The 16,671-nt window shown below is 38.2% G+C and overlaps 1 pseudogene; it reads right to left on the bottom strand.

Moving 5' to 3' along the window:
* Window positions 1-16,260: 16,260 nt before the first annotated feature.
* Window positions 16,261-16,360, bottom strand: LOC122127477 (annotated as a pseudogene).
* Between the last annotated feature and the right edge of the window lie 311 nt (window positions 16,361-16,671).

Consider the following 16,671-nt stretch of genomic DNA (forward strand, 5'->3'; position numbering starts at 1 on the left):
TAGATCTGCAGGCATTGCCCTCATTTTAATATATGAGGTTTCCTTTAAAATTTAAAATTAATATTAAAATAATGGATTGTCTGTAAAGCATGACTAAACATCAGAGATCCACCAGAGATCCTCTGAGGGATACAATCAAAATATTAGGAAAGCACCTACCACTCAAGGTAGGTAACAGAAAGATGATTTAGCATTTTTTGGATGTGCTGGGGATGAACGCAGGGCCTCATGCTTGTTAGGCACGTATAAAATTCAGTGATATTAATTATACGCACACCATTACCTCTATTTGTGAACTATCTTGTTGATACTGATGGAATCCACACAATCATTGAGTAATAATCACCCCAATGACCTGCCCCAGAAATTTTAATCTTCCATTTTCTCTTATAAAATGGTTTAGTAAATGTTTCACATAAATAGTAGATTATTTTTTGTGTCCATCCGTGACAGATATATATTAAATGCAGCATTTTTGTGGATGGCATAATCCATTAATGCTTACCTCATATTTTTAAACCTGTATATCTGATAGACACTCCAGGTAATTCCAGCTTCTGACTAATGTCAACTTCGCTGTTATTATTGGCATATGAGCTATTAGTTTTTTCTTTTCAGTTCTTTGGATTATGCAATGAGCAATGGAATTGCTGGGTAATGTGGTAATGCTATGTTATGTTAGAAGAATGGGTCATATTGTACCATAATTGCTATATCACTTTTCATCATCACAGAAATGTACAAATGGTCAATAAAATGTATTTCAAATGTATTTCAAATGTATTTCAAACCTTCCACAGATATGTGCCCTAAAAAATCATTTTTTTTTTACTTTTTACTTGCTTTTATTTAGGCCATGCAGGCCTGGACCTATGTAGCATTGTCTAGAACTGAAGTGAGAACAATACCAAATGCCACTGACCTAGCCTCCAAAAACATTTAAGCTAGTAGCCATTTTTCCTAGAGATAAAATTTAGTGATTATATGCATTTTTACTCTTCTAAAATAAGGTTTTGAATTTTAAAATGACTTATATATATGTAACACCTCTGTGTACCTTCTTTTTACTAAGAAGAAAAATTATATTTACAAAAAATATAAAAGGACAAAAAAGCTTCTCAGCAGGAAAATACATTACAATCACAGTCTGATTCTGACCCAAGCACATACAATACAATACAAAAAATAATACAATAAGAGCTCATCTAAAGTAAAATGAAGAGTAAGGCCAGGCGCAGAGGTCAAGTGGTAGAGCACTAGGTTGCCCAGCACCAGCCTCTGAATCAAAACCGCAGTACTGCCAAGGGATAAAATAAAGTATTAAAGTTAAGGAAACATGCAGATAAAATATGATGGACACCAAAAAAGGACACACCTGTAATCACAACACTTGGGAGATTAAGCAGTAGAATTATGAAGTTAAGATCACACTTGGCTACATAATGAGACTACATCTTAAATAACATAGAATAAAATAAATCAAACAAAAATTTTAATGACTAGGGTGTAGTTGAAGTGTAATTAAAGTAGTTTTATATGCACAAAAATTACATGCTTTGATAACTACAACTTTCAGTTTACACTGCAGTACAAGGTGCTCAGTGGCTGGAATCCCTCCTGAGGAACTCTATGGCAGTTGATGCACTTGTATTTTTGGCTGGACTGAGGGTTTTGCTAGGCAAACAGTGTTTTGATCTCAATTCGTGGATCCCACTTACAACTCTTTTTTTTAATATACCACCTACAAATCTCTCCCATCTCAATAACAGGGCCTTCTGGATTTCAAGTGAATTTATCTTTGATATCTCTTAGGGTTCTCCTCCCCTTTGTCTGGAACTGCTCTGTTCCTGGGTCCACATTCAGCAGCTTATTCTGAGAAGAGTTGTAACTATTTGCTAGCCATCTCTATCCACTGCCATCTCCACCCCAAATTAGTCTTTGGTATCAGTATGAGTAAGGTCAGAGGATAGAGCCAGCCTGGGCTGGCTTTGAACCATGATCCTCAGACCTCAGCCACTTGAATAGCTAGGATCACAGGAGTGAGACACTGGCACCCGGCCATCATTTCTTTCTTCCAGGAAAATTTAGGGGGGTGGAATAGCACAGCAGCACATATATTTGATAGCAACTGCCCCAGGGTGAACCAGATGTTCAGATAAAACCACTGACTTTGATGTTGCCTTTGGTATCCAACAGGATATTGTTGGAATTAAGGTATCTGTGTGTGATTCTGTTCTGGTATGGGTAGTGAACAGCACTTACAATTTGTGTGAAGAGCCTCTTGGTTTCATCCTCATATAGGCGGCAGGATTTTGAGATCCACCCCAGAAGGTATCCCCTACTGGCCAGTTCCATTGATGAGATACATATACTCTTCCTTCTCCATCACCTGGTACAACCTGATGGTGTGTTTGTGCCATACCTTCTTAAAAATGTCCACTTCATTCTTTAATTGATGACTGGAGGACTCTTGCTGTTATGCCATGGTTGCAGGACCTCCCCCCCCCCCCCCCCGCAAGAAGACCACTGAGAGTCAGACTCTACAGCTGTTTTATTTAAATGGGCTGCAGCTTGGGCCTCATCCTACACTCTGACACAGCGGAGCCTGGGAGGAGAGCCCCGACCTTAGGATTTGCAGGTCTTATAAAGGCACACAATCAACCAAGTGTTTGTATTACCACCACATGTTGCTTTGCTAGACAGACACAAGCAACAAGTGGTCACTGTCTCAAACTTTAGCCTTTCAATCCCCACCCCCCGCGCTTGATTTATGGTCCTGAGCCACAATCTTGTGGCTCTGGCCCAAAACTAAATTTCAACAGCGCTTGATCTTGAACGAGTATACCAATAACAATCAGTCCACTTATCTTTTCTTGCGTATGCGGAGTGGTTGGGTCGGATGCTTGGAGACTTCCCATGTTTCCTGATGGTCATCCAGGGCAAAGGGGTCAGCTGGTCTGGCATGGGAGCAGTGGATCTAAGCAGCAACGCCGTCCACTTTAAGGGCAGTGGGTGTAGCCAGTAGCACCATGTAAGGTCCCTTCAATCGTGTTTCCGGAGATCGCAAGTTGTGCCTTCGAACAAACACCCAGTCCCTTGGTTTAAACAAATGTGGGATAGGAATAGAAGCAGAATCATATAATTCTCTAAGCTGGGGCCACATACTCTTATGCACCAGCTTTAAATAGTCAAGCTTACACAGAAATTCAGTATCATCCAAATCAGCAAGCAATTAAAGACAAGCCGATAGGATGAATTTCTTATTCTAAACAAAGCAAAAGGAAGGAGCGATACCCCGTCTACACCAGTCTCCAAGGCCAATTTAGTTAAGGTCTCTTATAGAGTCTGATTCATACCTGCCCTGAACTCTGGGGGCTATAAGCACAGTGCAATTTCCAATCCATCCCCAATGTCAGAGCTATTCGCTGACTTACTTTTGAGACAAAGGCCAGTCCATTGTCTGACCTATTGGGGGATGGGAAGCCATACCTGGGTAGAATTTCTTCCAGGATCTTCTTAGCCACGACATTTGTGGTCTCATGCTTTGATTGTAGGCTTCAACCCATACTGAAAAGTTTTCTACAAAAACTAGCAAATTTTTATATCCAAATTTTCCAGTTTTAATTTCTGTGAAGTCTATTTCCCAATACACACCTGGCCTATCTCCATGGAGGCAAGCTCCTTTAGTAACCGGCTGATTGGGGGCATTGGTGAGCTGACAGGCTTTACAATTTTTCACAATGTCCTCAAGAGTTGATTCCCTTGCCTAATTTTTACTTCTGAGTGTCAGAGCAAGTCCTGCATTCTTCAGGTTCCCATGTGAGAGACCCGATGGATTCTCTTAAGAATCTCCTTGCCCAATCTTTGTGGCAAGGTAAGTTTTCCCTCACCAGTTTTCCACTAGTCTTTTTTTCCTTCTCTGTCAGGGGGTTTATAGGCCATGGGAATTTTCTTTATCCACTCCAAGTCTTCTTGGGAGTACTGAGGCTCAGGAGGCAAAGCTCGTGGCCCTGGGTCTACTAGAGTCAGTACTTATGCTCTGGGCTGGAGGGCCGCCTCCTTAGCTGCCTGATCAGCCAAGTTATTTCCTTTGGTTATTGAATCAGTTCCCTTTTGATAGCCTGGGCAGTGCATAATGGCAATATTTGCTGTTTCCCATTGGGCACAGATGAGGCTTAAATTTTCTTGTTTTTAATAGTCTTTCCCTCAGCTGTCAGCATCCCCCTCTCTTGGTAAATGGCTCCATGGACATGCACGGTGGCAAAAGCATACTGACTGTCTGTGTAAATGTTTAGTCTCTTCCCTTTTCCCATTTGTAGGGTTTTTGTTAGTGCCACTATGTCTGCTCTTTGTGCAGATGGTCCCTGGTGGAGTGCTTCTACCCACGCTATCACAGTGTCCATGGTGACTGCTGGGCCCGTATACCTTTTTCCATCTCGAATGAAACTGCTGCCATCTGTGAACCAGGTATGCTCAGCATGCAGTAGTGGTGAGTCCAACAAATCTGGCCTCTTTTCCTTGGCCCAGTTTCTCTTTTCATGCTCCATTTTACGTTTCTGTCCTTCCTTTCCTGTCTTTGCTCCTCTGTCTCTCTTATTGTAAACCTTTCCTGCCGCGGCTACTAGATCCCTAATTATAGACTGTCTAGAGCCTGCAACTTTATGTCTGGTGCAGCTTGATTTACATAGGCAAACATAATCATCTGAGCCGACTCCTGTGTCTCAAGATCATATTGAGTATATTGACTAAAAGCTTCCAAGAGCCGCTCAAGATATGCTGCTGGACTTTCACTTACTCCCTGTCTTATATCATAAACCTTGGCCATATTAGTAGGTTGGCAAGCCGCCACCTTGAGACCTGCCAACAGAGCCTGGCGGTAGATGAGGAGATGCTCCCTACCTTCAACTGTCTTGTAGTCCCATGTTGGTTGGATCTCAGGAAAATAGGCAGCGATCAGGGCAGGATCCGTGATGGGCACAACCGTGGGGCCACAGATATGTTTCTGGGCCGCTTCAAAGATATGGTCTCTCAATTCAGTGGTAAAAAGAACTTGTAAAAGCTGACTGCAATCATCCCAAGTGGGCTGATGAGTAAAGAGAATAGTTTCAAGAAAATGAATTAAATCCTAGGGTTTCTCAGAAAAGGGGGCATTTTGGATGCACCAATTGTATAGAGCATTGGTAGAAAATGGACACTATTGTGTTGCTGTTGACCATCCACATCCATAGTACCTATGGCACGTAGGGAAAAAAACAGCTGCATTAGATGGGGGGTTGATCCCACTGCGGCATTGAGTGACTGGCCCCTCAGAAACTTGAAGGGCAGGTGCCAAGTGTTCTATAGCTCCCTCCTCCTCTTCATTATTCTCAGGTTCTGCAAAAGGAACCTGGGAAGGGGAGTATGGGGGAGGAAACATTTCTTCTTCCAAGTTATCTCCCTGAAAAACCAGGGGTACACTTTCTTTTCCTCTTTCTTAGTTTCTTTTTGTAAGTCTAGGGGGCTAGATGGAGTGTTGCCCGTGGTTTCCAGTCCTGTCAGTCATACAGTCCATAAAACAATAAACAGTACAAACAAAACACATGCAGGCCTGACAGTTACAAAAAAAAAGCTTACAAAGTGGAGATCTCCCAAATTGGTCCACTGACTCCTGTCATGGCGGCGTTCCATACCCATGCCCCACAGCAGAAGGAACAGACCCACAGTGGGCAAGTTGGGCTTCGGTTAGAAGGCTCTCTTGGTCAGTTCCGGCCCAACACCAAACCAACTCTCACCCCACAATTCACACGGCGGGGTTCCAAGGACCCCCCCCCCCGGCCCCACACAGCAGGGTTCCAAGGACACCTGCCTCACACGGCAGGGTTCCAAGTACCCCCGCCCCAGACGGCGGGGTTCCAAGAACCCCCCCACTCCAAATGGTGGGGTTCCAAGGACCCCTGCTCCACACAGCAGGGTTATCCCCTCCCCACAAGAGGATCTGGGACATCTCCCAGTTCTTCCAGTGTTGTCGTGCAAGCGGGTCCACTTTGACAACCCTTTACGAATTGGAGGGGCCATCTTCACAAGGGAAAATGAAAGTAAAACAGACAAACGAGAAGACAAGGCAAATTAACCAAGACAGTGCTGTTTTACCTTTGGAGTCTGAGGTCTCCGGGGTCTTTGGGGGGTATCCCGAACCAGCCCCCACTAATATGTTATGCCATGGTTGCAGGAACTCCCCTCCCCCTGCAAAAAGACCACTGAATGTCAGACTCTACAGCTGTTTTATTTAAACGGGCTGCATCTTGGGCCTCGTCCTACACTTCGGTACAGCGGAGCCTAGGAAGAGAGCCCTGAGCTAAGTATTTGCAGGTCTTATAAAGGCACACAATCAACCAGGTGTTCGGATTACCACCACGTGTTGCTTTGCTAGACAGAAACAAGCAACAAGTAGTCACTGCCTCAAACTTTAACCTTTCATCCCTTCAGGAGTATTTTAACTGCCACTTCCATGTGTGTGAGGTGTGGATAGCCAGCTTCACTTGTCCATTGGTACCATGGTCAATGAGCTCTTTCATCTGGTATTGACTGATGATCTCTTCATTCAAGGATATTGAGGATGATTCTTTGTATTCTTCCATCCTTCTGCTATGATGGCAGGTAGCAAGTCTACCTAAAATTAACTAAATAAAATAATGGAAACACAGAAAAAATAAAAAGAAATACCAAAACCAAACGACAACTCACACCCCCCCCCACCATATCAGAAAAATCATGAATTTTGCTTTGAGTCAGTCCAGCATGTCACTAATCAAGAGCTCCTAGAGGTGTTAACTCACATAGGTTGGAGCACAGTGGCTTCCTATATACACTGCATGACCTCTCAAAAGGGAGATATCGCAGCCCATCACAGTGACATCATAGAAGAAATGGACCAATCAGAGTCTGGGCCAGTGAAGTCAGAGAAAATGTGGACCAATCATAGCTTGCCAGCATTGATACTCTAGCCCATAAGCTTCAAAGACTGTTGCTAAGGACTCCATGTGGGCTTGAGGTTGCTCTGGTCATTGTTATGCCATTCCTGAAACTACTAGGACAGTGGTCAAAGTCCTCTGATCTTGTAGAGGACTCCTGAATCTCATACATTGCTTCTGTGGAGACACTGGCCAATAGCCTCCATGCTTGATGGCCACCTTATCCTATATTTGTTCCAGCAACGACATGGCAAGATGACCTCCGTCCTACTCAAGGACAGCTCTCCTACAATTTGCTTCTGAGGTTACAAGGCCCAGGCTGTCTTTGAGCCACAATCCTCACAATTCACCTTCCTGAGTAGTTAAGGTTATATGCCTGAGCCATCATTAGGTACTTAGCTCATCTCTCTCACATTTGGGGGAAGTATATATATATATTTGTTAGAAAGGTTGGTATTAGATATGTCCTTTTAACACCTTAAATGGGTTGCCCTTGCTGTCTAATATTTAATCTAGTGTTTGATTAGAAATTTGTCATAATATGATTGAAGATCCCTTGTGTGATGAGTTGTGTCTCTGTGCTTTGGGAGGTTTCCTGTCTTTGTTTAATTAGAATGTGTCTTAGTGTGGACCTGTGTAATTATGTTAATTGTCTTCTTTAAGCTGCTAGATTCCTGGATAGAAGGGTTCATGCTTTCAATCAAATTTGGGAAGGATTTGGTCATTATTCCTTCAAATACTATGTATTTCGTTTTTTTTTTATCCCTGTATGTTATACATATATACATTATACATTGTACATACAATACATATTCACATTGTATATTTGAATATACATATATATGCCTACATATTTATATTATATATACATTTATATACATATATTTTTCACATAACTTCCAGTTTTGTGATTGTTTATGGTAGGAAGTCTAGATTGATCTCAGCTACTCCATCAGAGTTAGAGTTAGGAGTTTTCCTTTTTATTTCTTGGTGAAAATATGCATTTCTCAGCAAGGATATCAAAACCGGTACAAATAAGAGCTAGCTTTGAGTTTTGTCTCTCTCTCTCTCTCTCTCTCTCTCTCTCTCTCTCTCTCTCTCTCTCTCTCTCTCTCTCGGTCTCTTTCTCTCTTTCTCTCTCTCTTTCTGATTTTCTGCCTCTGTTTCCAGCTCTCTGAGCACAGGACCATTGCTTACCAAGTTGTTTTATTGTGTGCTGTGATCTACTAGTGTGCGCACAGTCATGTTCTGCTTCAAAGGTCACCATGCTGCACCTGGAAGAGGAGCTGTCTACAAAGTCAGCCTGCATGGGTGTGCCTGCCTCTTTCTTGAGGTCAGAGTCGCCATAGCTACTGGGGTGGCCTTAGTAGATGCTCATGTGCCCGGACTGCTGACTGCTGAATGTGGGCGACTCAAGCACAGCCTCTTTATTTACCCAAGTCAGAAGTCTGTGTTGGATCCTGGGGGCACTGCCCTGTTGGTGACTGTGCTAGGAGGAAGGCTGTGGGTAGCAGGAGCCTCAATGTGGCCTGACATCTGGGGAAGAGAAAGAATAGGTCAACTCTAAAGGGAAAAAGAATGAAGAGAGAAAAGAAGCAGTAAAACCTTTATCAATTAAAAACACAAGAGTTTGGAAGTGGAAAAGCAGTGGAAATATTCTAAATAACAATAAAAATTGCTAACATGGATAGAAGATGGATCACATTTTGTCATATATAATTTTGAAAAAAACATACTAGGAATGAAAATTTAAAAGTCAAAATTTAAAACACTATTTGGATTATAACTACACAGTATAGCTCAGTGGTTAAACATTGGCCTAGCATATGTGAAGCAATGGTGTGATCTCTTAAGCATTACAAAGCACACACACAAAAACCACAAGAACACACACACACACACCACATACACACATTTGGAATATTGATATCATATTAAACAGGAAATTATCACAAATAGAAAATGTAGGTTAATATATGAAATAATAATATTTCTCGTCCTATTTAAAAGTTTAGTAGAAATAAAATAATCACAATAGATTCTTATAGATTGAGTAAACTGAAAATTAAGCAATAGAAGACATGAGAACCTTTCCAAATAAGTTTTAAATAATAAACATTTTGACACATGTATCCTTTCATTTTGACAAAAAATTGATGCTAGTGGTGTTTTAAATCAAGATTTAGAATATTATAACCAAGTGCTCTATATCTCGCTAGGGGTGGTTATATCTCTAATCATTTCTCTCTGAATATTTTTATAATAAGATATTATAGTTGCTCAGTCTCTCCCGAATTACAAACGCTATTTACATTTCCCACCATAGCTAGAAAATAGCAGCCACATATCACCATGTCCAGCTCAAACATTTTTTTTAAGTTAAGTAAAAATATTTCCAAAAATCACCAGGTAATGAAACTTTTCTTAATAAAGTATGTGCTTCTTAAAAATACAGTATTTGCTACCTGGACAAATATGTTTACATCTATAAGAAATAAATTTTTTAAATTTACCAACCGTATAAAAATTCAAAAAATAATTTTTAAATATTCACTTTATAAATATTTTAAAAACAAAATATATGTGTCTGAATAATTTACATGTGTAAAAATCATGCAAAATTATATTAACTAGTCCTACAACTCTGAAAAAAGAATTATCCTGAAGAAACAGAAGAAAATATTTAAGTTCAAAATTTGAAATTTAGAAAATAAAATGAAATGTACTTTTTAGATGACTAAAGCAACTGTAAACCCTCTGCATACAAATTTTCTTATAAAAATGCATGAACAAAGAAAGCAAAAGCACTCATTGATCAATAGCAACAGCAAAAGCATCAGTAGTTCTTTTTTTGAGCATACAAAAAAAATCGATGGAAGAGATAACAACGTTCCTTCCATAAGCTGGGCAGGGAGGTGAAGGGTAAACAAAGGAGGAGGCTGCAATGCTTGGTAAGAAATGTATGCATTATCCTGCCCATGTAATTGTAACCCCTCTGTACAGTATGCTCTCAAATAAAATAAAATAAAATTTAAAAAAAAATAAAAAAAAAAGAAATGCACTTATTTATGTAACTGTAACACCTTTGTACATTACCTTTACAATAAAATTAAATTGAAATTAAAAATAAACCAAACAATATACCAATAAGAATTCTTATAAGCCATTGGTTAAAACCTTTGTAAAAAATTGCCCTAAGTACCCAAGGAATATATTTTGATGATGCTACTTTAATAATTAAACTTCAGTAGAGAAGCAAAAAGTGTAAAAACTGTTACAAAGTAAAGTAATTAATCAGAATATGTTACTATTCATAATAATCATAAGCTGAATTTATAGGGATAGTCAAATATGTAAGAAATGAGACAATTTGCCATATATTTGCACTTAATATGTGAGAAAGAATTTTCTAGGTCTTAAATATATCTTAAGCTTAATACTCAAAACTTAAAATATATCTTAAATTTAATAAAGAACCTATTCTGTCACATCATATGATAATCAGATAAAGCTGATATTAGAGCAAAGAACAGATTCTACTAAGTTTTTGTATGTTAATGTATATACTTATTTTGGTTGTGGGAAACTGTGGGGATTTCGACTTGAGTTATTGCTCATGCTAGGCAGGCATCATATCAGTGGTTAATTTTAGGATAGGGGTTCCCTTTCCACAAGAACATGCATCTGATCTGTCATTTTAGCCTTCCCATCATCAATGGAATCAGAGTTGCAGACCAACTTGTCTAGCTTCCTACCTTGCCTGGCCTGGATTCCGCAGTCCTTCCAATCTTAGACTGTAGATAGTGCAGTGTGGTGGAAATGATCCAATGCACCCAGCTATAGATTGAGAAGGAGGTCCACTAAACTTTCGGCCTGGTTCTATTCTCAAGCCTCCTCAGTAGTTACGAGTAGAGGTGGGAGCCCATGGTGCCAAGCAGTAAGAGTATTTTCTAAAGTAACTAGACATATATATGACTTGTGATTACCTCAGGAAAAAAATTAAAAAGCAGTGAAGCATAGAGGACAGACAGAATTTTAACTAGCTACTCAGAGGCTGAATCAGCTTAGGTAGCTACTCGAGAGGCTGAGATCTGAAGGCCACTGTTCAAAGCCAGTCAAATCATGAAAATACATGCGATTATCTCCAAAAAACCAGAAGTGGAACAGTGGCTCAAGTGGTAGACCATTACCTTTAGACAGAGAAGCTGAGGAATAATGCTTGCGCAGTATGAAGCCTCAAGAATAATGAATGTATGCATGAGCACATGCACATGTGTGTGCGGGGACTCGCACGAGCGTCCACACACATGCACACAAACACACACAAATGAGTATTTCAATGTGAAGTTCTTTCATTTTAACCTTGCTGTACTTTATTTCCCTGTATTAGTTCACAAATTAACAAAATCAGCTAACCACCTATTTACATACAACTCATGTTTCTTTAAAGTCTACTCTCTTTTTGGAAGCCTGCTTTTATTTGACCCAAAAGTAAATTATTCAGGAAGTCAGTTCTTCTCTCTCAAGTCTGTTGTATTAGATGATTTTTAGGTTCCTCTTAGGAACATGATTTTGTGTAATCCTGCATGAAGCAACATAACCCTGTCAAACAATTAATAATAGGTTTTTCTCCGCCTGGCGAACATCTGTAGTTTTACTAACTTCATAAAATTCATGATCTGTCTGTGTATGCCAAAGACTGCTGGGCAAATAAAAAGACCCTTCTCAGAACTTAGCATTTGTATACTATTCATAGGTATGAGGTGTTTAAATATTACTGAAATTTTTTTGGAATAAATAATATTCATCTTGACTATCTTGAGAAAGAAAAATTAGTTTCTCAGAGCTTCAGGTAAGAACATGAGTGAAAGAAACAAAAGGAAAAGTGAAGAACAATAATCCATATATTCAAATGAAACAAAACAACCCAAGAAAACACAAATTAATTCAGTACTCAAGAACCTGCAGGAAATGCAAATATAAAAAAAATCAACAATGACAAGCTTATGAATATCCTTAATCCATGGGAGTGAACTGTTGTAAGGATAGTGCTTAAAGCCCAGACTGGACAGAAAGATCTGTACACAATGCCACGCACCTGTTATTTTAAATTCCAGGAAGAATAACATAAAGTGTACTGAGCCCCAAATCAGATACAAGTAGGAAGCCAGATTCTATCTGAAAAATAATCAGGATAATTTAAGTCTGAGGACATGACAAAATGGTAAGAACAACCATTTCGGGGGCACAAGACACTCAATTCAAACTCTAATATTATGGGTATTAAAGAAAAAAACTATGATTTTAAATAATTGGAATAATGGTAAGATTTGAGTATTTGAGTGGAGAAAAATCCATGAGAGAGATAGAATGAACCCACATTGCAATACTTTCTACTTAAGTGATAATGTTTTGTGGTACTTCAGACAAACAGTTACCTTGCTAATGAGTATGGATTTGCACTTGGGTGATGGAAATACTCTACTTACACAGGGGTAAATTAAATAGATTTTTGGGGGTAGATTGTACTTCTTGAACTAAGATCCTAGATGATGTCCCTGAGTTTTTTCTCTCAAGGCTACCACTCTACCACTTTCAGCCACAGTTCCAATTCTGATTTTCTGTTGGTTGTTTGGAGATAAGAGGCTCATGGACTTTCCTGCCCAGGATGGCTTCAAACCACAATCGTCAGATCTCACCCTCCGAGTAACCAGAATTCCAGCCATGAGTCATCAATGATTTTAATAATTTAGTAAATTGTGCAGTTACAGAAGTTATAAATTATCCTTATAACCTGTGTAATATATGTGTGTGTATATATCAGTGCATATGGATAGAAATATTTTAGCATATTTTTGTATCTACAATAGAGTTGTGAAATCATCCTTCATTATAAAATAAATGGGCGCCGGTGGCTCATGCAATCCTAGCTACTCAGGAGGCAGAGATCTGAGAATCGCAAGTCAAAGCAGACAGGAAAGGAAAGTTGGAGAGATTCTTATCTCCAATAAACCACTCAAAAACTGGAAGGGGCACTGTGGCCCAATTGGTAGAGTGCTAGCCATGAGCTGAAGAGCTGAGGGAGAGCGCCAGGTCCCAAGTTCAAGCCCCACGACAGACGAAAAATAAATAAATAAAAATAAAATAAAATGGAAACAAAAGTTAATAAGGAGCAAAACAAAGAGAATTGTCACAGGTTTCTTGTTGTTGAATGTAATATGAATTGTGAGAATCAGTTTGGCAAAATCATCTCTACTTTAACAAAATGGATAATAGCTATTAAATCCAATCCATCTATTTGCCCATATTGTGCATCCTCACACATGAGTGTCAAAATCAAACCACAGTTTCTGCCATTGTATTTAACTCACCTGTTATAAGTTAGAGGATAGATGAAGTAATCAAATAAAGATTAAAATAATAGTATGTGAGGCTATGAGTTAAAGCTGAAAATGATTTTAAGTATGATAATAGCTTATTAAATTGCATATTTCTTACTTTTACTCTATTGTCATGTCCCTCATTCCCACATTAGAAAAGTACATAGAAGGTTCTCACTAAATTATATGTACAATTATGAAAAAAAGTATTGAAAAATATGGACACAGTGTGGTTTTAGCTTATTGTGACCTGTAGGGGGTAGTGTGTTTTTGAGGATTTGCAAAACGTTCTAATGGAGATGAAGAGAGGGATGTGATTATTCTGGAAAACTGGCTAGAGGGTTGTTCCCAGAAAGATAGTGATGAATTCTTCCAAAAGGTTACAGTAAAATCACTTTCACAACCATGTTCACTGCTGAACTATTCACCGTAGAAAACTGATGGAAATAGCCCAGATTCCCTTTGGCAGAGGTATGGTTAGAGAAAGTGTGGCACATGTACACAATTGGATTGCACCAATCCATTATGAAGACTGTTACATTATTTGCAAAGAAATGGATAGATCTAAAAATATGTTAAGTAAACTAAGTCAGAGACACACACACAAAGGACCCATGTTCTGTCTCATATTTGGAAGATAGAACTTTATGCAAGTTTTCACAACAATATTAACCAAAGCATGCTATTTGCAGAGGAGAATTTCAAAGGTGTATTTTCTTATAAAATTGAATTTTTAATCCAACAAAATGAATACCAGGAAACTATCACTTAAGATGTGAGGGGAATTCAAAGGGAAGGAATAAAAAGAGTTATGGAGGAAGAGCGTGAAGGCATAATATTCAATACAGATAGTATGAAAGTAGAAAAAATTAAAGTGGGGTGAGATTTGGAAGGGTGTGGAGAAGTTATGTAAAGATCCATTGTACTTAAAAACTGATTTGTTGAATGGAAATTCTCTTGTACAATTATTTAAGATAATAAAAATATAATTAAAAGCAATGGAGACATTTTATCTTAAACTGTGTTCTCTTAAACCATGAGTCAATATAATAGTTTCCTCCTCAGAAATGTTCTTTGCAGGTATGTTCCTCACATTAACAGAAAAGTGATCAGCACAATGTATATCAATCCATCACATTGCACATCATAAAGAGACACACTATAAATTCTATTTCCATCTCTTTTAAAAATAAAATTGTTTGCTCTATAAATTGATCAGAGGCATGGATTTTGTGGCTAGTTAGTTCATTGAACATCTGTCTCTCTCTTCCTCTCTCTCATTCATGGTTCTCATATGATTGTTCCATAATTATCCTAATTTATTTTGTTGTTATATTTTTGGTTGCATCATTTCACTTTCTGCTCTGCCATTTCCCAAATCATTTACATAGAAAGTATTATTTCCTATGTTTTCATTCCTAGAATAAGCTGCACATGGAGACACCACTGGTCCTCATTTTCATTCTGTACCTTTTAATACGGAGGAAAATCTTTCCTCTGCTTTCTATCAATTCTCTACTCTCCAGTTAGAATAATTTAAAATAGTAAAAATGGAAAAAGAGAAAATAAGTCATGGTGAAAAATAAAGATGCAGAAAATTCACTGGATTTTTCTGAACAGTTCAACCAACGTCAACTACTGGGGAAATACATAGACACCTCATTCCGACCGGTACTCAGTCTCTGGTTAGGCAATTCTGATGAAGACAAGGAAGAAGATGAAAAAGTGAGGAATGGTATCATTTGCAAGAAAAAAATGGAGAAGGATCCAAGCAAATTTCTTCTTTGGGCTGCCGAAATTAATCGGCTTTCTAGAGTGTGGTGAAACCTTTCCAAAAAGGCCACTAGGGATGACGATGAGTATACCGCTCTTCATCAGGAAACCTACAGTTGACATTGACACATTGTCCATGAGTTGGTGGCTCGAGGCAGATATTCATGCAATAACTGTGAATGGCTGGACACACCTGCACAGTGCTTATACGTGGAATAATACCAGTGTGGCTTCTTTCTTACTTCATACCAATGTCTAAACGAAAGGCCTCTTGACCCCCTTGCATCTTGCTGCTGGGAATAGAAACAGCAAAGATACGTTTGATCTCCTTCTTTTGAACCATTATATTAAACCAGGTCTGAAGAACAACTTGGAAGAAACTGCATTTGACACTGCCAAAAGATAAGTATGTATGACTACCTCTTTGAAGTTGTGAAAGGCTGTACAAATTGTTCTACGTCTTAATGATTTGGTTAAGTTACTTAAATTTCAAAAATGCCAGTCCATCCTTTGTCTCTGTACAAAATATTTTCACAATACAAAGCAACAGCAATATCTTACTTTAAAAATTCATGGATTCCATGGTATTCTTCCAAATGAATTGCCTGACTTTGATGTCAAAATATATTCAAGAGTTGTTTGTATACATCTATAATGATTTCTGTAGAGCTTGTGATTTTTAAAATCAGAAATAATGTTAATGTATCTGTTGAAATGAGTAGTACAGAACCTAAAGACATTTCCGGTGCTTGTCTGAAGAAAGTATATTTTAACATATTCTGTATTCTGTTTGTAAAATGTCCGTAATCTATTTCATTCTCTCCTAGATATAATGCTTTGAATACTACATTATTATATATTATATAAATTCATTAATAAATGTGTCCTTACAGATTGCATTCCATATAAAAACAGTTTAAGATTCTTTTTTCTCCTAGGTCCTTATAGTATTTTATTTCTTTGGGATAAAATTAAAATGTTATCTAATTTCAAAAGTTTTGTAAAGGTTATGCTATGTAAAGACCTTTCTAAATTGAAGATTTAATACACTGATGTCAAACTAACTTTTAATTATATGAATCACATATGTTGTTACACTTGTATTTTTGTAATCAACTTTTTAATAACTGTTTTTCATTTCTAGCAACTGAAGAATGAAAAATATGGAATAATTCGCATATTTTCATATCATCCTTGTCCAAGTGGCATGTTAATCTGTATATTGTTGTAATTTATGTATACGTGCTGCTGAAGCATGTAGTATCCTGTAAATTTAAGTTGTTAATGATGCAATCTTTATACAGGCATATATCCTTGGTTGCCTATTTGTAGCAAGGAAACCTTATTGTTACTAACAATGTTATTGATCTTATTTCTCTGAAATTCTGTGTATAGTGGAAAAACATATTGTTTGGTAGATTGCTCAAACTTGCATTTTTTTGCCAATGACTATTTTAAGTCTTTTTCATTTTAAATTTGATCATACTTTGAAGCCTTTATGGCTAGGTTCAAAGAGATGGCTTTTCAAGTACTTATTTATCAACTGAGTTAGCTTTGTGGAGCTAATG

This window comes from Dipodomys spectabilis, unplaced genomic scaffold, assembly GCF_019054845.1.
Source record: "Dipodomys spectabilis isolate Male_0828 unplaced genomic scaffold, ASM1905484v1 ptg000301l, whole genome shotgun sequence".
Classification (NCBI taxonomy): Eukaryota; Metazoa; Chordata; class Mammalia; order Rodentia; family Heteromyidae; genus Dipodomys; species Dipodomys spectabilis.